Genomic DNA, 23,739 nt, shown 5'->3' with positions numbered 1-23,739 from the left:
ACACAAGGCCTGGTACAGGAGTAACAGGGCTTGGATTGTATGAAATAGAAGCAGGAGGAATCAGGGGTAATAAACAACAGCCTGGAAGGAAGGGTCCAGACTTCCCACACTGATATTTTTGTGTTCTTCCTGCTCTCCCCGGCCCACCTGTTATTAGTTTATTATTTATTAGCCTGTTATTAGCTTCCTAGGGCTGCTGTAACAAATTACCACAAACTGGGTGGCTTGAAACAACAGAAATTTATTTTCTCACAATTCTGGAGGCCACAAGTCTGAAGTCAAGGTGTTGGCAGAGCCACTCCTGCTGGAGGTTCTCAGGGAGAAGCCTTCCTTGCCTCTTTCAGCTTCTGGTGGCTGTCAGAATTCCTTGGATTCATTGGCTTGTGACCACATCACTGTGATCTCTGCCCCCATCTTCACCTCACCTTCTTTTCTGTCTGTCAAATCTCCCCTGTGTGTCTCTTATAAGGACACTTGTCACTGGATTTAGGGCCCATCTGATTAACCCAGGATCAACTCTTCATCTCAAGATCCTTAACTTAATTACATCTGCAATGACCAGTTTTCCCAATAAGGTAATAGTCATAGGTTCCAGAAATTAGAACGTGCCGTATATTTCAGGAGAAAGAGTAAACCATTAAACCCACTACGAAGTTAAACCAGAGCAAACTCAAAGACACAAAATCATGTGGACTGTGTGATGCCGTAACTGTGAGACACACAGAATGAGATGCCAGCCCTGACCCAAAGAAGGGACAGGTGTGAGAACTGAGCAATCCCAGGCACAGAAAGCAAGGTTAATTCTGCCTGCGGAAGACAACGGGAAGGCTTCCTGGAGTGGGTGACATTTGAACTGAGCCTTGAAGGATGGGTTTTGATACAGAGTGGTAAGAAAAGAAAAGGGAAGGAAATTCTTATGGAGGAAACAGCAACGGCAAAGATGCAGAGGTTGAAAAGGGGTATTTGGGGAAGAAAACAGGGAGAAGAAAGGATAAGATGAAGAAGAATATATCTAGGTAGGAGACTTAAAGGTAGAAGCACCTCACCCAGGGCCCCAGGGTGAAGCAGAGAGAATGCTAAAAAGCAACCGTAGTATGGGGCGGATCCCACTTCACTGCCCCTCCGACCGGCTTCACTGTTTCCATGGAGGACCCATGCACTCTTGCTCCCTGATCCAGTGGTCCAAAAGGATAGCTGCTCTGCCTGTCCAAACTACTCCTGAAACATAAGCCCTGCCCTGGGTAATTCAGCCCCTGCCTGGGAGGCAAACAGTTCTGCAGAGAGGCACAGCCTCAAGTATGGGAGCTGGCTGACTACAGACAGACAGACAGACTGTCAATGATGCAATGTCCTGCAGAAAACACAGCAGCCCCAGTCGATCCTTATGCCTCAGGACACAGACAGTTGGACCTAGTTAATTGAAATATAAGCTTCGGGCAATAGGATTTATCCCAACACCAAGAATATAGCATGAGAATGCTAGCAGCATGCAAATAGATGAGATGGGAGTCCTTGCAGACAATCATTCAGACTGGGTAGCCCAGGGGCAGACAGCAGTCACGCTAGCACACCACCCACCCTAACCCCTTCCTCACTCGCATCCTCCTGTCTGTCTTCTCCCCCTCCCATGGCTCCTGGACAAGCCTGATTTGCTCTAATAAAAGTGGCCTCAGCCCCAGGGAGCCGGGGGAGGAACACAGCTGATTTCACCTCCTTAACCCTGAAACTAGGAAAACAGCGAACGCTGACTGTCTTCCCAAGGGAGGATCCCAGAGCTCTATCTTGTGCATTGCACGACCTCTAGAAACCTCTGCGTATGTGAGATAAACCCCCTGTACCCAAGAGGAAAACTACTTATCTCCCAACAAACCATCTTTATAAATTATTATTATTATTATTTTTTGCTTCTCAGGGAAGGGTGTATTTTTTAAAAAATAATAGCTCCAATAAAAGTAATAGTAATCAACATCAGGGGATGCCTGCATCCTGGCCAACGCTTTGGGGAAAGAGGTACGGGGGCCTGCAGGGCAGGACTGTGCTGGGACTGTAGGTGACTCATGTGCCAGGGGTGGGCAGCTTCCCCAAGGGTCCTGAGCCCCGTGTCTGGTTTGAGAGATAGAGCCGCCACCTCTCTTCATACAGAATAAACAGACGATTAACTGTCTCATTAGCGACTGTTCGGGAAGGCACACAACTCATGTCCCCGCGGGTGGTGCAGCCAAGAGATTTATATTATTTAACAATAAAAGCAAAACAAACGTGGCCTTCCACCCACTGCCTGCATGGGGCCCCTGGCACTAGAGCAGGGCAGTGGCACCTGGCCAGGCGGAGGATTCCAGCCAGAAGGAGGGAGCAGGTGCTGGGCCAGCTTCCTGGCATTTCAGGACTGGGGTTAGGGTGGGAGTAGGGGTGGGGCAGGTGTTGGAATGGAAGAGGGAGAGAGGGAAAGAGACTGCTCAGAAATGCAACACGATTTACTCAGGAGCTATGTGTGGGCGTCCGCGTCCTGGGAAAGAGAACTACAAGTCAAGAGACTCCAGTTCTAGCCATTGCTCTGGCCCTGCCTAGATGTGTGACAAGTCTGGCAAATTCTGCCTTAGTTTCCACACCTGTAAATGGTTTCCCCACCTGTAAAATGGGGAGACGTGTTTTTTTAAGTACCACAAGAATGTAGGTCGTCATTACTGCTGTCTTTTTTATCACACAGGATAGCCATTAAGAGATCAAACTCTGAACCCAGACTCTCTGGGGTCAAATCCCAGCTCTACTACTTACTAGTTACGTGACCACAGGCAATTAACTTCTCCTTGTCGGCTGTAAAATGGGTATGCCTATTGCATTTACCTCTTGGGATTAAAAACAGTAATTCCTGAAGAGCACTATACAATGCCTGGCACAGAGGAGAAGGCCTTCAAAGTATTGCAGATGTTACCATGTTTATCCTTATTCCTCACCAATGCTGTCATTTGGAACAATCTAGAATTACACTTCCAAGAATTCCAGTTATGAATTCTTGCCCCTACCTCTAAGCTTTTCTCTATTTTTTTCCTCCTATCCCAAAGAAAGAAATACTCCAACTTCTTCTAAGATACGATCCCCTCTTCCCTGCGCTGGGATTTCAATTCAAAATCATGTTTTCACTATTTTCAGCTCCTCTATTCCACTGGATCTGGGTCCCCTCTTCCTATAAACATGCTCAAGTCTCACTCGTCCTACAAACAACCCTCTGTCAACCATGTCTCCCCACAAGCTAGCATCCTTCTTCTTCCTTTTCCCTCTGTAGAGAATAATCTAGATTCCTTGCCTCTACCTTACAACTTTCATTCACTCTCCTGGCTTCCATCCCCCATCACTTTACTGGTGACAAAAGGTACCAAACATGTCCAGCTTGTCAAGTTTATCCGAGGACCTCTCTCCAGGCTTCAGATTGAGTTCTCAGTGAGAAAGACCTTTCTAAAAATAGATCTGTTTGCAAAATTACTTTATCTTCTGCATATTTTCTACACCTCAAACCTGTCCTCTCCTTCTACTTAGCTCCCCATTAAAAATTTTCAGTGGTTTCTCACTGGTTAAATTGTACTTGAAAATCACCTGGGAAACTTACAAAAATGCAGATTCTTGGTCTTCACCCTAAACAGTCTAAGATACTTGTTCTCGGCGAGTCTCAGAGACTATATTTTTAACAAGCACCCTGGAGGATTTTAATACCAGTTCTCCACAAATGACACTTCTAGAAACTCTGAACAGAAACCACAGCATACTTGTTAAGAACGTGAACTTTGAAATCAGGCTACCTATGGGTTGAATACCAGCTCTTCCACACATAGCTGTGCCTTTAAGCTCGAGGCCTTACTGTCTGTGCCTTGGTTTCTTCATCTAATGTGTAAGGGTGATAACATCAATACCACCCCCGTATTCGATGCTTACCACATGTGAGGCACATGCTGCAAGCTTTAAATGCAGAGACTCTTGCAATAACCATAACAAGCATACGAAGTGGATGCTATTATTTAGTCCAGCTCCCAAATGAGGAACCTGAGGCCCAGAGAGGATAAGTAATGTGCCTAAGGCTGCGGGGCTAACAAGTGGCAGAGCTGGGTTTTGCATGCAGGCAGTCTGGATCCAGAATCCATGCTCGTAGCCATCACCAACAAGGTTTGTGCGGAGACTGCAGGACACAACCTACTAGAAGCACTTAGCACATTACCCTGCATATAGTAAGAGCTAAATGAATGGCAGCCCTTATTTCTGTGGTGGTTATTAGTACCACCACTGTCATTCCAGAGTCAACTCCATACTCCCCAGTTTGGAAGGCAACAGAGTTTTATGGTTAAGTAGACTAGCAAGCTGCCCTGTCCAATACAGTGGCCACTAGCCACATGTGCCTATTTAAATTTAATCAAAACTAAATAAAATGTAAAACTCGGGTCCTCAGTCACACCAGCCACATTTCAAGTGCCTGACAGCCACATGTGGGTAGTGACTACTAAAACAGAAGTGCAGGTTTAGAACATTTCCATCATTACAGAAAGTTCTAATGGACAGCACGGCTCTAGAGGTAAATTGCTGGATTAAAATCTTGACTCTGGGGCTTCCCTGGTGGCGCAGTGGTTGAGAGTCCGCCTGCCGATGCAGGGGACACGGGTTCGTGCCCCGGTCCGGGAAGATCTCACATGCCGTGGAGCGGCTGGGCCCGTGAGCCATGGCCGCTGAGCCTGCACGTCTGGAGCCTGTGCTCCGTAACGGGAGAGACCACAACAGTGAGAGGCCCACGTACCGCAAAAAAAAAAAAAAAAAAAAAAAAATCTTGACTCTGATAGTTACAGTTTCTTTGGAATGATAATTCACCCATGCCTCCGTTTCCTCATCTGTAAAACAAGGATAATAATAGTGTCCACATCATATGGCTGATCTGAGGAATATATGAGTTGATATAATTAACGTACTTATAATTAATGTGCCCTGGCATACAGTAGGTAACATAGTATGGGGGTAGCGGTGTCATTATTAACATTATCATTTATACTTGAGCCACTTAGCACGACAAGCATTGACATTTAAATCCTGTACCTTGCCTCTACCTGAGAGGCCCTTCTCTTGCACCTTCTACTTTCCACTCACCTGACAAACTCCTACACTTCCTCCAAAACCCAGTCAACTTGTGATTTTCTCTCTGTAGCTTCTCCCAAAGCGATCTCACCTCTGGTACAATCCATCTCTTCTCAAGCCTGGAAAGTCTGAGGGCTACGCCTGCTGTTCTCCACTCCAGGACCCTAAATTCCAATTGCTCTAGGTTCTTACTCCTGACATGCTCCTTTGAAGTTTCTTCCACGATTCACAGTTCTCTTTGGAAATGAGAACAGGTCCTCAATTTGGGGGAACAGACTTCTGTATGTCAGCAGATGGAGCCTTGCAAACCCTTTGGTGACGAAATGTATCCAGAAAGAGAAGCAAACGTGATCTTGTGCCTTGGGTACCACGTCCATCACAAACCCTTAGGCACCGGCGTGCATGACCTTTGCAAAAAGTCATGTTGGCTGAAATGTCTCTGTATTGTTCTTTGCTCAGCAATGAATTATTCTGGGTGATGAACATTTTTCCTTGAGTAATTTCTCAAATAGCTGAGCTGGGAAGCCTAGGAGTTTTGGACTGGGAGGGGGATAAACGGGGAGCACTACAGTTTGTTCTCACAGAATATTTGCTGCTCTAAGTGCATCCGAGACAAACAGTGAGCCTTTTCAAAAGAGCCTTTGCCGAACTTCAGAAGAGGAAGGGTCTGTCGTGAGTACAGTGGTGAGGCCAGAGTGCTGTGGGAGACGGAACATCACTACTCACTAGGCCTCTAACCTTGGCCACAGCCCTGAAGCCCTTGGGAGAGTCAGTTTCCCCACGTGTGAAATGGAGGCAACCCTGTAGAAGGGGGATGAGGAATAACGTACGTGCACACTTCTCACAAGGCCTGTCATGCAGCGGATTCTCAATCAACAGCAGCTAATGCTATTACCAAGTTCTATCAAAACTTTCCTTCCAGAAAAAATCACATAAAATTTTAAAAGAATCAGGAAGGTGGAGACCAAATAGAAATGCATTCCTGTGAGATTAAGGCTGAGATTTACCAGGCCACAAGTAAGTAAACGTCGGTCTCCAAAGTAACTATAACTCAGCCAGATTGCACACATCTCTATTTGCAAAGGCCATTTAATAATATGCGCAGTTCTACAACGTGGGGTAATAAGTCAAGTTTCCATAGAAGGGGGCATGTGGACAACCAGAAATAGCTGGAGGCTTTAGCTTGCCACTGGTTCCTCTCTGTCCGTTATTTCCAGATATCAAACAAACAAGCCCAGGTCTCTTTTATTCAACCCTGTTTTCTTCTCTTCTCACCATTTGCCTTCCTCTTGGTCACAGCTGCTTCTTGAGTGCAGCAATCTCCACACTCTCCACCCCATCTCCACCCCACTGAAGCTGCTCTCACCACAGCTACCAGCGATCTCCTTTTTTTTTTTTTTTTTTTTTGGCGGTACACGGGCCTCTCACTGTTGCGGCCTCTCCCGTTGCGAAGCACAGGCTCTGGACGCTTCGGGTGGCTCACGGGCCCAGCCGCTCCACGGCATGTGGGATCCTCCCGGGCCAGGGCACGAACCCGTGTCCCCTGCATCGGCAGGCGGACTCTCAACCACTGCGCCACCAGGGAAGCTCGCGATCTCCTTTTTACTCATGGCTGTTCTCACATCCCAACCACTCAGCAGCTCTCCTGGTTCAGGGACTCAGTGGCAAGCAAAATCCTAGGAATGACCTGTGACCCTGTCTTATCTCGCCTTTGAGTATGGGTGGAACCCATGAGTAGGATGAGATATCACATTTCTGACTGATATGTTTGATGGTGTTATGGGTTGAATTGTATGCCCTCAAAATCCATGTATTGAAGTACTAACCGCCAGTTTCTCAGGAAGTGAACTTATTTGGAAATAAGGTTGTCTTAAGGGCGGGCCCAAATCCAGTATGACTGGAGTTCTTATAAAAAGGAAAAATTTGCACATAGGCATGCACACAGGGAGAACACTATGTGGCCATGAAGACAGTTACCTACAAGCCAAGGAGAGAGGCCTGGAGCAGATCATTTCCTTGCAGCCCACAGACGGACCAAACTGGCCAACACCTTGATTTCAGACGTCCAGCCTCCACAACTGTGAGATAATAAAATTTTGTTGTTTAAGCCACCCAGTTTGTGGTACTTTGTTATGACAGTCCATGCAAATTAATGCATATGGCAAAGGGATATTACCCAGGTAGGCCCTAATCACACAAGCCCCTTAAAAGCAGGGTTTCTCCAGCTGGTAACAAAGAGGAAGTCAGAGATTTAAAGCACAGGTAGGATTTGATGCTCCATTGCTGGCCTTGAAGATGGAGTAGGTCCCAGGACAAAGAATGTGGACGGCCTTTAGGAGCTAAGAGTGGCCCAAGGCTGACAGCAAGCAGAGAAAGGGTCACTTCAATCCTACAACTGCGAGAAATTAACTTTGGTCAGCAATGGGCCTGAGGTTGGAAGTAGGTTCTTCCTAGAATCTGCAGATAAGAGCCCATCCAGCCAACACCTTGATTTCAGCCTTGTGAGATCCTAAGTAGAGAACCCATCCAAACCTATCTGTACTTCTGACCTGCAAAACTGTGAGCTAGTAAATGGATGTTGCTTTAGGTCATTAAGTTTATTAATCTGTTACAGCAGCAACAGAAGACTAATTTAGACTCCAACCCTCAGATCCCTTTCCTGAGGGTTTTTCTTACGGGGTAACGGAAATTCCAGACTCTAAGCCACAGACTGCAAAGCCTCGACTAAGTCTTCTCCACTCTTTCCTGCCTTACTTTTCCCACTGCTCAGACATTCCTAGTTCCAACAATGAAGGCACGCTGCTAGTCCAAGTCAGGAAATGACAAAGGACTTGGAGTTGGAGTTAGTAAGAGCTTCACTGAACTTCTCGTGTTATCCTGAGGTACGAGCGCTCTCCCAGGCTGCCAAAGCTCCCTGCTTCCCTCCGGTCGGTCCTCCCACCTCCGTGCACATGTTCACCATCTGCAGCTCCCGCCACAAAATGAGCTTTTCATCACTACTGGGATCACAGGGTCAGAGGCACTCATTCCACCCAGTGCTGAACAGCTAGGTCCCTCACAGAGACACATCTTGGCCGCCAGCAACAGGACGGCAAGTTGCAAAGTCCCTTCAGAAAAATGGAGACAGTACTGTGGGTACACATGGAGGAGAGAGGAGCTGAGACATGTCCAAAAAAGAAAACCTTGACTGCAGCTTTTGAAGATGGGTCTGGCAAACCATACACACACTACGGAGCAGCCTTGCCAATGAGCTGCTAGAATTCCTCTCTGGAAATTCCACGGGGCAAGTCAAATGACTGGTGTTCTGAATATGCAAACCTTAGGATGTAATTTCCCCAAACAAACTCCTTTTCTTTACTATTACTTCTTCCCCAGTCTCCAAACTCATCTATCCTCCTGGAGGTCTCATGAGCACCTCCAAGTCAACACATCCAAAATGAATGCATCAGTTCTCCCTCCCCTATAATGGCACCACCACCTTCTCTGAACATGGTAGAATCAGGGCAGTGGAGAAAATATAGTCTTGGGCTCAAATCCCAGCTTTACCCCTCACTGGATCACTGACTTCTGAGCCTTAGTTTCATCTGCAAAGTGGACATAGTAATAACACTTATCCCCAGGAGACATTCTGAGGAAACAACATAAATCCATGTGAAGGAGAAAAATCCATGTGAAGCATGTAGCTCGATAGCTGTCTGCAGAAAGCATGCAATAAGTAAACTCAAACACTGCTGCTACTATTATTATCACTATTATTATTTTCTAATGTACAAAATAAAGTTAACCAGATAATCTCTAAAACCTGTTTCAACTCTTAATTAAGAGTCCATAAGATCTACACTGAAATTTCTTCAGATCATTCTCCCCTGCCTACCATACCAAAAACAAGCACACCCCATACACATTCTTTCCTTCCCCTTTGTTTCTCTTTACACATCATGTTCCCTTGCCCACATGATTTACACTTATTTTTGCCTAAATCCTATCAATTTCCTAAGGCTCAACTAAAATGTCGCATCGTCACTGGAACCATCCCTTATCCCTCAACTAGAAGTCATCTCATTCACCCCTGAACACCCGCTGCAGAACATTTAGGGAACATCACCTTGCTTATGGTATGGGTTTTCGAGGGTACTCATCTTCCCTGCTCGTTAGATTTAAACTTCTTGAGGTCAAGTACTGAGTCCAATTCACCTTAATTTTCCCTTAGTGCCAATCAAATTCCCTGGACCTATAAGGAAGCTATACACATCATTTGAATGAATGACGAGATGAGTGCAGAATCCCCTCTGCACCCTTTGGGTTATGAAGAAGAATTATTTCCCAGGGAAAATGCCTGCTTCAGAGGTTTCCATGTTTTCTAAATATGTCAAATCAGGACTTAAGGTGGATTTCTGTCACCCATTTTAAAATAACAATTCATTTAGTATGAGTTCACTAAAAATCCAAAATCTTTTTTTTTTTTCTTTCGGTACGCGGGCCTCTCACTGTTGTGGCCTCTCCCGCTGCGGAGCACAGGCTCAGCGGCCATGGCTCACGGGCCCAGCCGCTCCGCGGCATGTGGGATCTTCCCGGACCGGTGCACGAACCCGTGTCCCCTGCATCGGCAGGCGGACTCTCAACCACTGCGCCACCAGGGAAGCCCCGAAAACTTTTTAAAAATCAGAAAAGGATGAAACTGAACACAAAGGCAGGGGAATGAAGCAGATGCTAATAACATGGAACCTACATTTCCCAGAATTCTCCTCAGTGGACATAAACTCTAAATGCCCAGAAGGAAAACAAAAATAAAATCAACTCCCCAGAGTTGCAATCCATCTTTACAAGGTCAGTACCAAGTGAGTACAACCTTTGGCTGTCTGGTCAAGGTTGGTGGAGTAGGATTTATTTCTTTACTGTTCCAAATGGTTTAGTAAAGAACTGTTTCCACCACAGTGCCCCTACCTCTCTGAACAAGAGCTATCCAGTGCAGAGGAATGAAAGCCTTTACTCTGGTGTGGCAGGAAGAATTGCAAATCGCTGAGTGGGAGTACCACTTCCATGAGGATCCTAAGATGGGTCCTAGATGATCTTACTGTTCTCTGGCTACAGATCTGAGGAAATAAGATGAGTGAAGGTATGGTGTTCTGACAAGAGCACTGGACTAGGAGTCCTGAGACTTTGGGTGTTGGCTTTGCCTCTAGGTATCTGATTTTTTTAAAGTTACTTGACATCTTTGAGCCTCACCTTTTCCATTTGTAAAACAAAGGCTTTGGCTAGACTGGTGGAGCCACTTGGCAATAGTACGCTACAGCATACTTCTAAAAATACCAGTACCCAGGGCTTGTCCCCAGAGATGGACCAATCGGTACAGGGTGAGACCCAGGCATCAGAGATTTTAAAGTTGAGAACCACTGGGCTAGATCACCGTTCATTTCAGTTCTAACATTCTGATTCTACAGGAATCTTTCTAGAAACCAGGAAGCTTTCTTTCTCATCATATAAGGTCAATCTGAGAGAAGAATCTGGCAGAAACCTAAGTGACTTATTTGAGTGATAATACAATCTACTTTTCATCTCACAGTGGTCTATAAACCTATATTCTTTGCAATAAGACATCTTTAGGGGTAGTGCCCAGGCCTCTGTCCCTGGCCATCCCAACCTCACACAGACCCTATTAAGATAGGGTTTAGCTAAGAGAACGGGGCAGGAGTTGGCGCCAACAAATGGAAATCGCTCTTCGTGTCCGAGCAGTTCCTCATGCCCAAGGCAGATGCTAATCATATTGGGTCGCTATCTGAGCAAGAATCTATTTTCCAATGTCCTTTCCCTTTCACCTCCATATTCCAGAGATAAATTACCAAGTTATGGTGTGAAATCATCACACTGATCAGCAAGTGGTGGTGGCTAAGGCAGGATGCAGCCTATCTTAGGAAACTGAGGCGTTAACAATGCAGAGCAATAGTTCATAGTATGACTAGGGTGGAGTTAGGTTTGGCCTTGGCTTGGAGAGAGGGCTGGGGACAGGATTAGGGATAATGGTAGTATAACGGTTAATTTTATGTGTCAACTTGACTGAGTCATATGGTACCAAGACATTTGCTCCAACATTATCCGGGGTATTTCTGTGAGGGCGACTTTTGGATGAGATTAACACTTAAAACCGTGGACTGAGTAAAGCAAACTGCCCTCCCTAACGTGGGTGGACCTCACCCAGTCAGTTGAAGGCCTGAATAGAACCAAAAGGCCGACCCTCCCCCAAATAAGAGAGAATCCTTCCTGTCTGATGGTCACAGAACCAGGACATCAGCTCTCTTCCTGTCTCCAGACTCTAACTGAAACATCAGCTTTTCCTGGGTATCAGTCCTGCGAGCCTTCAGACCAGAACCACACCATTGGCTCTCCTGGGTCCCCAGCTCACCCTGCAGATCTTGGGACTTGCCATCCTCCATAATACCACCAGTCAACTCCTTATAACGAGTGTCTATCTCTCTTTTATGCATCCTGCTGGTCCTCTTCCTCTGCAGAACCCTGACTAATATGGTTGAAATAGGGTTGGGAATAGAGTAGGGGTTACAGTTCGGTATAGGGTTAGGATGGGTCTGGGGTTGGGGTTCGAGTTAGGACTGCGGATAGATCTGGGCAGAGGCTTGGGGTTGGCTTTGGCCTAGGCTGTGGTTTAGGATTGTCTGGGGGAGGGTACAAACTGATGAGGGAGACAAAACAGTGAACATCTTTTCCTAATGGCATTATTGCTCATATGACCTTGAAAAAGAGAACAGAAACATTACTGAGTGACCAGCAAGTACCAAGTGTTATTCTTGATTCTCTTATTTACGTGAGGATAATGGCAATAATTGTTCTTAAAGCTCAACTGTGTAGGGTTTTTTTGACTATCTCATTTAATCCTCTTAAAAACCCTCTCAAAGAGATATTACCCCATACTTTTAACACAATAAGAAACTGAGGGCCTACAAAAGTAAGGAACTACTAAGTGGAGGATGTGATGTTTGAACTCAACTCTTTCGGACTCCAAAGCCATTTTGTGCCAAAGCACTGGCTGGGATGGTAATGAACTGGTAACACCCTCCAGAGGGTAAGAAACCAGATGGGATGGATCCCTTCCTCAGTGGAGGGTCAGGAAATGCCTCTGGCTAGTGGGAAAAGGCGGGAAGAGGAAGCTATATTATCTTTCTTTCAGGGTAGCAGTGACACCCGTGTTCTCGCTCTGGACTCTGATTTATAACTCCCTTCCCTGAACAAGGCTGGAGCCACACTTTCCTTCCAGGGAAGACGCTGTCCTCCCTCAGCCTCAGCAACATGCGGCCTCCCCATCTATCTTGTGCTCTGTGACATCGTCAATGAGTTATTTCCCAATGTCCCATTGCATTCCCAAAGTTGCAATTTCTTTTATATTTTTCTCCTGTTTCAGAAGCCTCCTTCCAGAGATACATAAATGCTGGATTCATTATATCACTCTCAGGTAGAAGCCTGTGTTAAAGAGGCTTCGATCGGCCTCTTAAATAAAGCTGGCAAAATATTGCACTTACTCTGGGCTTTCTGTTCCCTAACGTGGTCAGCCCGTCTTCCCCTGCTGGTCCCACCTGCTTTGCCAAAGAACCCAGCATTCTCTTCCCACCCTGGTTTGGCTCGTAACAGACAGACTTAGAATTTGAACAGGTCCTTTCATCAGCAGATTTTTAACTCTCATGAGGGAAAAGACAGGGTGTTCAATTTCTATTTCCCCGCAGGGGAAGTTGAGAAAAAGAAAAGTGAGATAATTTAAATCAGGTGAATCCAGAGAAAAGCTGCAGCTCTGATTTCTGGGCAATGCTTCCTCCTCTGTGGAGGCCCTTCTGCCTCCCTGCAAGACCCCTGGAGGCACCTCACCTTGCCCTTGACCCTTCTGCTTCTCCCTCTCCCCCTCTATCCTTTTTCCTCACTGGTGCTTTTAAAAATCATTTTCTCCTCCTGAAGCATTTAGGCAGCTGAGGTCCTGCAGAAAGAATCAGACTTGGGGATTAGAAAACTGTGGTTCAAATCCCAGCTCTGCTCCTAGCTGTTTAGACAAGATACTTAACCTCTCTGGACCTCAGCTTCATGGTCAGCACCTGTGAGTGGCAGTGGCATGGCCCTCAATGCACGAGGTCCCTGCTTCTCAAAGAAGCCAAATGGATGTGCCTGGAACAACAGCAGACCTACAGTGTCTTTGGGGGACCAGTGTTTGGGACACCCTATAAGGGATCTCAGAGCCCTCCTCCAAGTCCTCTCCAGCCCCTGCTCCAATTTCCTTTCTGCTTCCTCTCCAGCCTGGCCTTTGAAGAGACATTTAACTTGAGGAAAGTATATGTGCTGTTTGGGAAGCCAGATGAGGCAGACAGGCCCTCGTGCTCCCCAGGATGCTCCCCGCTTAGCCCTCAGGGCAAGCGACCCCAACTCCCAGCTGCCTGTGACCTATGATTTCACTTCCTGGAACAGCACAGAAAGTGCCACTTCTGGAGCTGCCAGGAATCAGGTGCCCAGGCCACTCACATGGTGTATATTTATAACTTCTTGGGCCCTGACTACGGGCCAAATGTTACATTCACAGCTAATTTCCTATTAATTAGGTGCTACAATTCCTCAGCTAAGAGAATAACAAGCCAGGCAGGAGCCCTGAAGTTCAAAAATGCCACAGACGATGGTGCAAATAGAAGCTGGTTGGGGGGAGGGGGGCCTGGAGCCAACATAGGAAATGGGGGAGGGGGAGAAAATGTACTATTCTGAGGGCTGCTTCCGCAATCATGAAACTATTACTTGTTGGCCGTATAAAGTCTTTAGTAGACATTCTGCTGAGAATGTTTCTAACACTTGCTTTCGGGGTCAGAAGAGACTGAAGGAATGTGGAGGGTCTAGTCAAGGGGTGGAACGGGGGTTCCTTGGCCTCTGAGCTAGTGTTTCTCTGTGATGGTCCCTGGACCTTTGCATCAGCATCACCTGGTCCAACCTGAATCACTTGGGGTGAAATGTGGGAAACTGCACTTTTAACACCTCCCCTCAGGTCATCCCTACGGATACTAGAGTTTAGGAAACATCGTCCCAGGATTACCGGGATTTCTGGGCCATAAGGAGCCAAAGGGCCTTGGCTAGAATTTATAAACAGTTCTAAAACTCTTAACTGTTTACCAAGTACCTTCCATGCACTCCCTCTTCTCTTTAGTTCTTACAGCCCAGTATGAAGTAGAGGCTACTATTATCCTATAAATGAGACAGCTGAGACTTTCAAAAATTAAGGAGCTTGGCTAAGTCAGAGATCTAGGAAGTGGTGGAAGCAGGCTGGCCCATTCTAGGTGCATTGGATACTGGGTTTATTTGCTAAAGACATCTTCTTCCAGTCTCACCAAATCAACACAATGAGACTCCTGATAAACTTCTGAATCTTCTGTTCAGGCCAATCAGTACATCCAGCTCTAGGAAGCTGGAAAGGATCGGATAAGCCAGGAGTATGAGACAGTGACCAATCAAGGGACCCACCTGTACATAACCAGATTCCAGAACGTTAAGAATGCAGCTATGGCATTAGACTGCCTCTTTCCAAATGTAGACTCTACTCCACTTTCTACTTTAGAAACTTTGGGTAAGGCAGTTTATTTCTCTGTGCCTCAGTTTCTCCACTGCATAATGATGATAACAGCAGTGAGCACCACACTGTGTCACTGGGAGGACTGGGACGGCACGAGACTTTGGACCTCCCACAGATTCTAGGCTCATCGATTGCGTCAACCACAGTGATTCAAACCCCACCAACCCTAGATATCTCATCCTGTTTCTCCCCAAAGGTAATACCTGAATCATTAGCACAGATACTTTGCTTTTGCTCTGGGGATGTCTCAGATTACAAAGACTGATTCCTTGATAAATGCTTTATAGGACATTTCCTTTTGCGCTATGAAGTTCTTCCATAAATAATTACACTAAACTGGTTACCGAAAGAAATGATCAAAACCCACAGTTGGAGGACAGTGGGAACTTTGTTCTGACAGTCTGTCCAGGCCCTTCCTCACTCCCTTTGGGACCCAGGAGGATGAAGAGAGGAGCAGAGAAACCCACTGCGGAAGAGCTTTCACACTGGAGATGTTAAGGGAAAAGGCCCAGGGCCCAAGGGTAGACACGGGCCTCAAATTCAGAAGGGACAGACATGAAGACTGACAAGGAAAGAAGACATCCAAATAGACTTTCCTTGAGTGTCCCATGCAGGACCGATGCAATGACAATGTCGTAGCAAAACAGCTGGATGGTAGCTTGGCCAAATCGAAGATGTAGGAAGTGGCAGAAGCAGGAGATAAATGCAGGAGATACGACGTGGGAGAAGAAAGCAGCAGTGCAGCACACGATCCCCTCACCCAAAGAGGGGCCTTTGGTTCTGTTCAAGAACCCCCAAGGGATGCGTTTCTCTCTTGAGCCTAGACCATTACTCACCTTTCCTGGAATTTACTTAGGGTGCACCGAATCCTAGCCTTAAGTTTTTGCATATGCTGGTTCGTGTATTCATGCCGCTCAGGGGAAAATATTTCCTTAAGCAGAAAGCCTTCCTCTCAATGCGAATATCCCTTTTTCTCCAAAAAATAATGCAGTAAAACCTTGCTAACGGGCTCTAACTGGACTGCTCTAATGAAGTGGGCATTAAAGGACATTTAAGAATAAATGCAGACTTATTATTGTCTAGCACAGAAAATGACTACATGGAGGCAGGGAGCTAGCAAGAGGTCTTGGCAAACCTATAAATGTTTGCTCTAGGAGATAAGAATCAGCTGTAACTAGGTTGCTAGGCTTGCAAACAGTTTGCTGGCCTTTAGTCTTAATTAACAAGCTTCTCCTTCCCTTCCTCCAACTCCTTACCTCCACTATGTGGACAAACTCTAGCCCACCCAAGGACCAGCTTATTACAAATGCTACATGGATGAGGCCCTGTCATTCCAAAGACAGCTCAGCTCAAACTTCCCAAACAATGTGTGAGTGTGTGTGTGGAGTGGGGGGGAAGCGGTGGGAGGGCGGGTGTTATAAACTGTCCCTAATAGGCTATGAGCATAGCCATTTGTCCTCCCCGCCCCTAAATGTGAACTTCCCTCATAGATTCCAGGAGGGGAAGAACGATTAGGCTAGAGGCTGAAAGTAAGCAGTGGGCTTTGCTGTCTAAATGTATCCATTGCCCACATCATATTACCCTACCAGCCCATGTCTTATTTCTCTTCCTGTCCTTGGTTTCCATGTAAAGGTGACTGAGGAGGAATTCTCCTTTTTCATTTTTAGAGAGCAAAATTTCAGGGTAGCTGTTTTGTCACATTTCAGCAGGGAAAGGCTAATTAATTAAGCTAGACCAAACTTCCCTCCTGTCCCACCCCTGAAAGGCAGAAACCTGCTAAACCAACACAATTCAGAGCCATTAACTCCACAATTATTCAGATGGGAACAGTTTGCTTTTTATTTCATGCTTCCAAGTTCAGGTAGGCACCTTACGATTTTTGTTTGTTTTTAAGATGACACCTTTGCAATAATCAGGGGCATTTTCCCATGCACACCTTTCTTGGGGAAGATTAACTCTGGGTTTCACCGGACCCCACAGTGAAAATGCTGGAGCTCAAATGCCACTGGCTTTTCATGGTCCTTTTCCAGTCATTGCAATCACTGATCAGTCACTCCTACCCCCGGCCCTTCCTGTCTCCTGGATTCTGCAAGTCTTAATAACCCCATTTCACGAACTGAAGGAAAGACGCAAAGCTGCTTCCCAAAGGCCTCAGTGCCTCTAGCACTGTGCTGGGCACGTGGACTGCACTGGGTGAATAGATGTTGATTGATTTCTCGATTGATTGACCCACATCAGAATGGAAAGCCTTAGCTCTCTGGTGTGTTGAATCATACTCTTGCCCAGAAAAAAAAGAAATGGCGTAGTGACTCTGCTAGGAAGCTTTCTCTCAATTAACACTATCATCCCTCCAGTCCACCTCAAAGTATCAGATCTGTCTTCCCACCAGTTGATTCAAACCTTTGCATGGAAGAGTGTATTTATTCATTTAACAAACATTCGTGGGAGACTCTTATATGCCAGTAATGAGGGAGAGTCAAAAATGACAAAACATGGGCTTCCCTGGTGGCGCAGTGGTTGAGAGTCTGCCTGCCGATGCAGGGTACACGGGTTCGTGCCCCGGTCCGGGAAGATCCCACATGCCGTGTAGTGGCTGGGCCCATCAGCCATGGCCACTGAGCCTGGGCATCCGGAGCCTGTGCTCCGCAACGGGAGAGGCCACAATGGTGAGAGGCCCGCGTACCGCAAAAAAAAAAAAAAAAAAAGACAAAACACATAATTCAGAGGAGGGACCTCACATTCCTCTAATAACCTCAATAATGGATATAAAGTTGCAACGATGATAGTTCTAAAGTGCTACAAGGACATTCAAAAGGGGAACCTGGACCCCTATTCCAGGGAAGATTACCTGGGAAAGCACCAACTGAGCCAAGCCCTGAAGTATGAAAAGAGGTAACGCCGGGGAAAAGGGAGGAGTGGGGGCAGAGTAACCACCCTGGCTACAGACCTTCACTTTCAGACAGCACGGAGTCACTCCTCCCAGCTTTCAAAGACCCATGAGGAAAGCCGGGTCTCTTGCTTATCCTGGAATTGGAAGTGAAGGCTTGCCCTCCATGAGCCAACTAATAAATGCAGCATTCAGCACCAAGCCCCTGTGTCTAGCTCCCACTGCAATTCTGCACGGGATGAACATGCCACAGTAGAAACACCTGGTATTTGTTGCTGTTTTATGGTTGGAAAGGTAATATGTGATTGTAGAAAATAACTTGGCCAGATAGTTTCAAAGAAGAAAATTAAAATCATCTGGTACACAGAGACAATCACTGAAAAATGTTTGTATGTTTCTTTAGAGAATTTTTTCTAGGGATGGATATAGACACTTTAAAAAAACAAGATCGTACTTTATAGAAAGAAATCTTCTGCATTTTTTACCCAAATATATGTGTATCTATATTTATCCATCTAACTACATCCATGCTATCAAATACTCTTCAAGAACATGGTTTTTAATGGCTGAAAAATATTCCTAATATTCCAAATATTAGATATCATAATTTAACTATGTATGTCCTTCTTGATGGGCCATTAGGATATTTTTAACTGGTCATTATTCTGAATGATGCAGTAATAATTCTCCAGCATCTAAAAGGTGATCACATTTCTTAAGGAAAACATCTGAAGGTGGGAGTGCTGGGTCCCCATGCTGTGCTCTCCTTTCCACTTTTTTTTTTTTTTTTTTTTTTTTGCGGTACGCAGGCCTCTCACTGTTGTGGCCTCTTCCGTTGTGGAGCACAGGCTCCAGACGCGCAGGCTCAGCGGCCATGGCTCACGGGCCCAGCCGCTCCGCGGAATGTGGGATCTTCCCAGACCGGGGCACGAACCCGCGTCCCCTGCATCAGCAGGCAGACTCTCAACCACTGCGCCACCAGGGAAGCCCCTTTCCACTTTTTATCATCAGCCATACACAGTGAGTCTTTGCGCCCTGGGGGTAAAGGATGCTCTCTATTGGAGCCTCCACTCTCCATCACCAGGGTCCACTTTCAAGAACCCATTTGGCAGGTCCTGAGTCAAGACCCAGAGGTTCTGCCTACAGCAATGGACCAAAGTCAGGGTCACCAAATCACATGAAAGCTGAAACCTTGGCCTGGGGCCCCTCAGCACTTAAGCCATTGAGACTCTTCCAGCCAGGCCAGGATGTTACAATGACCCATTTTCAGATCCACAGCACGTTCCTTAAATTGAGGTGGACCTTATTGTGTGTGATCTCAAAATTCATAGTTTTTAAGGAGGAATATCCATTCTTAACCTAGTTCCTAGCAGTTCCTTTGCCAGCGACACCCTGAAGCTGCACATTTGTTCCCAAGTACAGCAGAAGACAGCGAGCAACAGGCGAGCAGAGTAAGTGCTTCACCTGGAGGTGGAAAACGATCACATTCGTTTCGTGTGACCCAGCTAAAGAGGTGACAAAGGACACACAACTTTCACTGCATCCCTCTCATAACATCCTCTGAACTTTATTAGTAATGATATTTCAAAAGTCCAACACTCACAGGTAGAGCCATGAATCACCAGCTGCAAACAGATATAAACTTTGTCTATTACCTTTCCTGCGAGAACTTTACTGTTTCATAAAGGTTTGGGGATTAAAAATATATTTGTAGGCTTTATGATTTCAAAAAGTTTGCCAATCTGCTAATCAAGCTAATCTATGAAAACACTGTCCACATACATATCTGCCTTACTTCTCTGCTTAGACTTCCAGGGCAGCTTAGAGCAAATGGTACCACTCCCTATTTTTTTGTAAATCGTCTCTGCCCAAAAGCCTAAGTTGAGTGCTCTGCACATAACAGGTACTCCTCCTACCCTCCAAAGCTGTGTATTGGTACCATTGGTAGTGAGGACTTCGTGTGTGTGTGTGTGTGTGTGTGTGTGTACATATATACATACATGTGTATACAAATACATAAACATACACACATATAAAGTCCTCACTACCAACGGTACTAAAAGCCTACAGAGGGTCAATTTTCCTTGGTCACCAGTATAGCCCCTAGTGCAGGTCAGTGTCATGACATGGTGTTCTGGCTTCAAGTACAGTGGGATGAAACAGGTTCCCATTCACCCAGTCTCTAGAACTGTTCCCTCTGATACGTGCTCTTAGTTGTTCTTTAGCGCTAATGTTTTTGGAGCCCACGCTCCCCAACAGAATCCACCACACTCTTCACTGACATATGGCCTTTGCCTTCGAAGAAGATGGTTAATTCTCTCTGGGTCTCATCTTCAGGAAGGAGATGAGAACTGGCTGCCGAGAAGGAGATCTGGATTGATGGAAAGAAAACTTCTCCTGAACCAAGATAAAAAAAATGGGGCAGGGGTCTCAGGAGATGCAGAGCCTGAGAATGAATCCAGATCCACTGTGAACTAGCTGTGTGACCTCAGACATGGTGCTGAGTCTCTAAGTCTCAGTCACTCCACCTCTGAAATGAGGACAATAATAATAACCCACTCCAAAGGCTGTGGTGAGAGGAAATGAGGCTTTCCATGTAAAGAGCCTGGCAAGGGTCCAGCACAGAGCTAGCACCCAATAAACATTAGCTGCACTTTTTACTATTGTTATTATCCTTGTTATTATTACTTGGAAAATAATATAGTGCCAAGGTTAGGACTATAGTTCTCCGTTAGACTGCCTGGGTGCAAATCCCAGCTCCTCCGTTAATTAGCTTTGCAACCTTGGGCAAGTCTCTCTGTGCCTCATCCATAACATGAAAATCAGATTAATCTTTCTCATGAAGTTGCGAGTTGAAATCAAGGAGGCCAAGTAAAAAGTTTGGCATGGTGCCTAGCATGTAGAAAACTTTCAATATATATAAATCATTATTATTAGTAGTAATAGTAGTACTATTATCATCACTACCAGAATAACTTTCATGAGGCATGCACCTAGAATAAAAGATGTAGAAGGCGGCTTCGTTTTGAAGACCCCTACCACCTTTCTTCAGGCACTTGCCTTGTTTCCTTGTAAGGCACACACTGACATCTGTCTCTGAACCTGCATGGGGTTTCTTGCCCCATCTGCCTACAGATTACAGTTCGAAAGGGGAGATCCAGTTCCTAGGCTCAGAGACCTTTCTTTCACTTCTCTCAAAGGGAGGAGTGTATGCACTTGGGCTAGGAATGTGGGAATGCATTCTCCCTTCTCCTACCACCCCTGAAACTTACTCTCAGATCCCTCATTTCTAAGGGCAGGGTGAGGAACAGGGAACTGCAGGCAAATGGTTTGGGAAGCTCTGTGAGATCTGACACCCCAATCCACCAGCATGAATGAAATGATCATTCAATCTTATTTCTAACACAGGAAGGCCTCCAGAAATAAAGCTGGATTCAAATTCATCAGTGTGAAGACGTGCTTAATTTCTCACTTAATGCTAAATGTACAAATACCTCCAAGCCCTTCCAGACTAATCTATCTCTGGGCCCTTGCCCAGGCTTTTGTTCCAGAGCCATATAAATTTCACCTTTGCAGTAAACACTCATACTGATTCCCATCCAGATATGTAACGTCAAAACGGGAAACCCCCTAGCTAAAGGGAAACATATTCAGCATCTGGGCCAATCAGTCCTGTGCTGGTTGGTTGGGATACCAACATTATTAAAATGAGTTCCTGGCTTCAAGGAGCTCACAGCCTGTCTAGTGGCAGAGCTAGAGGCATAAATAAGTAATGATAATGCAGTGTGACGAATGAAACAATGAGAGGAGTGAGGCACCCAGGAGGGGGTGTTTGTAGTGCATCTTCCCTGACCAGAGGAACTGGTGGGGTAACTGGGAGAGCACATTCCAGGCAAAGAAAAGGAAATGAACAATGGTACAGAGAAGCAGAGTACCGTGTATACAGGTAGAGCAGAAAGTTCAAGGTGGGGATCAGAGCAAGCTGAGGCTGGACACGTGGGCAGGAGCCAGACCAGGCAGAGATCATTTGAGCCTGAATCCTGACCAGTCCTTATTTCTCTGTTTAAATAAGATCCTTACCTTTAGTCATCAAAGCACTCATCACTCATTTAATAGAATTACTAGGTCCACCCTAGATCATATCGACCCAAACTGCACTGAAGAGAAGTTCCATGCTTCACGAGACCACAGGTTATCTCTGAACCAGCTCATCTGCAAAGGTTGCAACAGTACAGTTTCCCTACCAGCCTCTTGGTCCCCGCCATGGACGAGCAGACAGAAGTGACAGCTCCCGTCTGGATCTATGTGCCCCCAAGTGAGTGTAATTCAGTGCTGGAGCCAGCGCCAATGACATGCATTAGTTATTACTGTAAGATGGCAATTCGGTGATAAAATACAATATTGTCACTTTCAATATGTACTAAAAGTGATTTACCAGAGCTCATAGGGAACAACTTAGATGACTATCTGATTACAATACACGGGATAAATCACCCTCATTTGAGGGTTAAATTATCCCATCTGACAATTCTAGATCAATTTGACAGTTAAAATCAGGGTCCCCATCTTCCCTCCCCAACTTACAGAGTTTGTCCTGGTTCACATGGGTGAAAAATCAGAACAGCAGATAGACCCTCTCCTTTTTCCTTCCATAGCAATTTCCCATCCTTCATGCAGGGTCCAACTGAAGCTCTGTTAAGTCATCTCTAAAAAAACTAACGCACTCCACAGGGTATCAGCCTTCATGGTAAATATCTGTAGCTCAAAGGCAGCACTCTGTCAGACAGTAAGGTCTAAAATGAATGTTTCCACAAGAGGTAGTCTTCAAATATGGCTGCTGTGATGGTTAATTTTATGTGTCAACTGGGCTAAGGGATGCCCCGATAGCTGGTGAAACATCATTTCTGGGCATGTCTATGACGGTGTTTCCAGAAGAGATTAACATTTGATTCAGTAGACTGAGTTAAGAAAACCCACTGTGGGTGGGCCTCATCCAATCCACTGAGGGCCCGGACACAACAAAAAGGGCAAACACACTCTCTCTGCTTGAGCTGAGACCTCCATCGTCTCCGGCCCTTCGTCTAGGGCTTTCAGGCTCAGATCAGGACTTACACCATCAGCCCTACCCCACCTCATCCCCAATTCTCAGGGCTTCAGGCTCAGACTGAATTACACCACCAGCTTTCCTGGTTCTCCAGCTTGTAGACGGCAGATTGTGGGACTTCTCAGCTTGTATAACCACAAGAGCCAAGAAATCTCCATATATATATATGGAGATTTATATATATATATATCATATATATATGGATATATATATATCCATATATATAGAATATATATATATTATATATATATATAATATATATATAAGAATATATATATATATATATATATATATTCTTATTGGTTCTATTTCTCTGGAGAACCCTGACTAATACAGCTGCCAATAATTCCTCCTCTTCCAACACACACATGCCTCTCTGCCCAATAAGTCTCGGAGTCTGATTCCCCTCCCCCTTGAATCTGGAGTGGCCATGTATTTGCTTTATCTATAGAAGTGACAGTCTGCTAACTCTGGGCCTAACGTTTAAAAAGGCAGGGTGCTTCAGTTTGGGGGCTCTTGGAGTCCAGCTGCCATATAAGAAGCTTGAGCTAGACTACTGATGATAAGAAGCATGTGAGTGAGGACCAGAGGCCCTTCTTGGAGCTCAGCTAAGCTCCCAGCTAAATGCAACCACATGAGAGACCAGGCTGACATGATGTGCAACATGACTGGGTGGTTCACCCAGTCAACCCATAAAACCATGCTAAGTAATAAATCATTGTTGTTTCAAGCCACCAATTTCTGTAGTTGTTTATTATTAAACAATAGAGACTGAAACTGTTTTTTCCTCCCCAACTAGACGGAAAGCTCCTCATGGATACATTATAATAACTGGTAGAGAGCAGGTGTTTTTTATATGATAGGCATTTTACATACATGATGTCATTTAATCCACATGAGTTATACAAGCTAAGTATTCTTATCCCCTTTGGACACATGGGAAACTGAGGCTTAGAGAGGTTAAGTAACTTTCCCCAAGTCACAGAGCCAGTACTCAAGTCTGTCTCCCTCCAAGGTCTGAGTGTTTAACCACTCTTC

This window comes from Delphinapterus leucas, chromosome 2 (genome assembly GCF_059928025.1).
Source record: "Delphinapterus leucas isolate spDelLeu-1000000601 "Yukka" chromosome 2, BTC_Dleu_Yukka2, whole genome shotgun sequence".
NCBI lineage: Eukaryota > Metazoa > Chordata > Mammalia > Artiodactyla > Monodontidae > Delphinapterus > Delphinapterus leucas.
The sequence above is the reverse complement of the archived record's forward strand: the minus strand, read 5'-3'. Positions refer to the sequence as shown.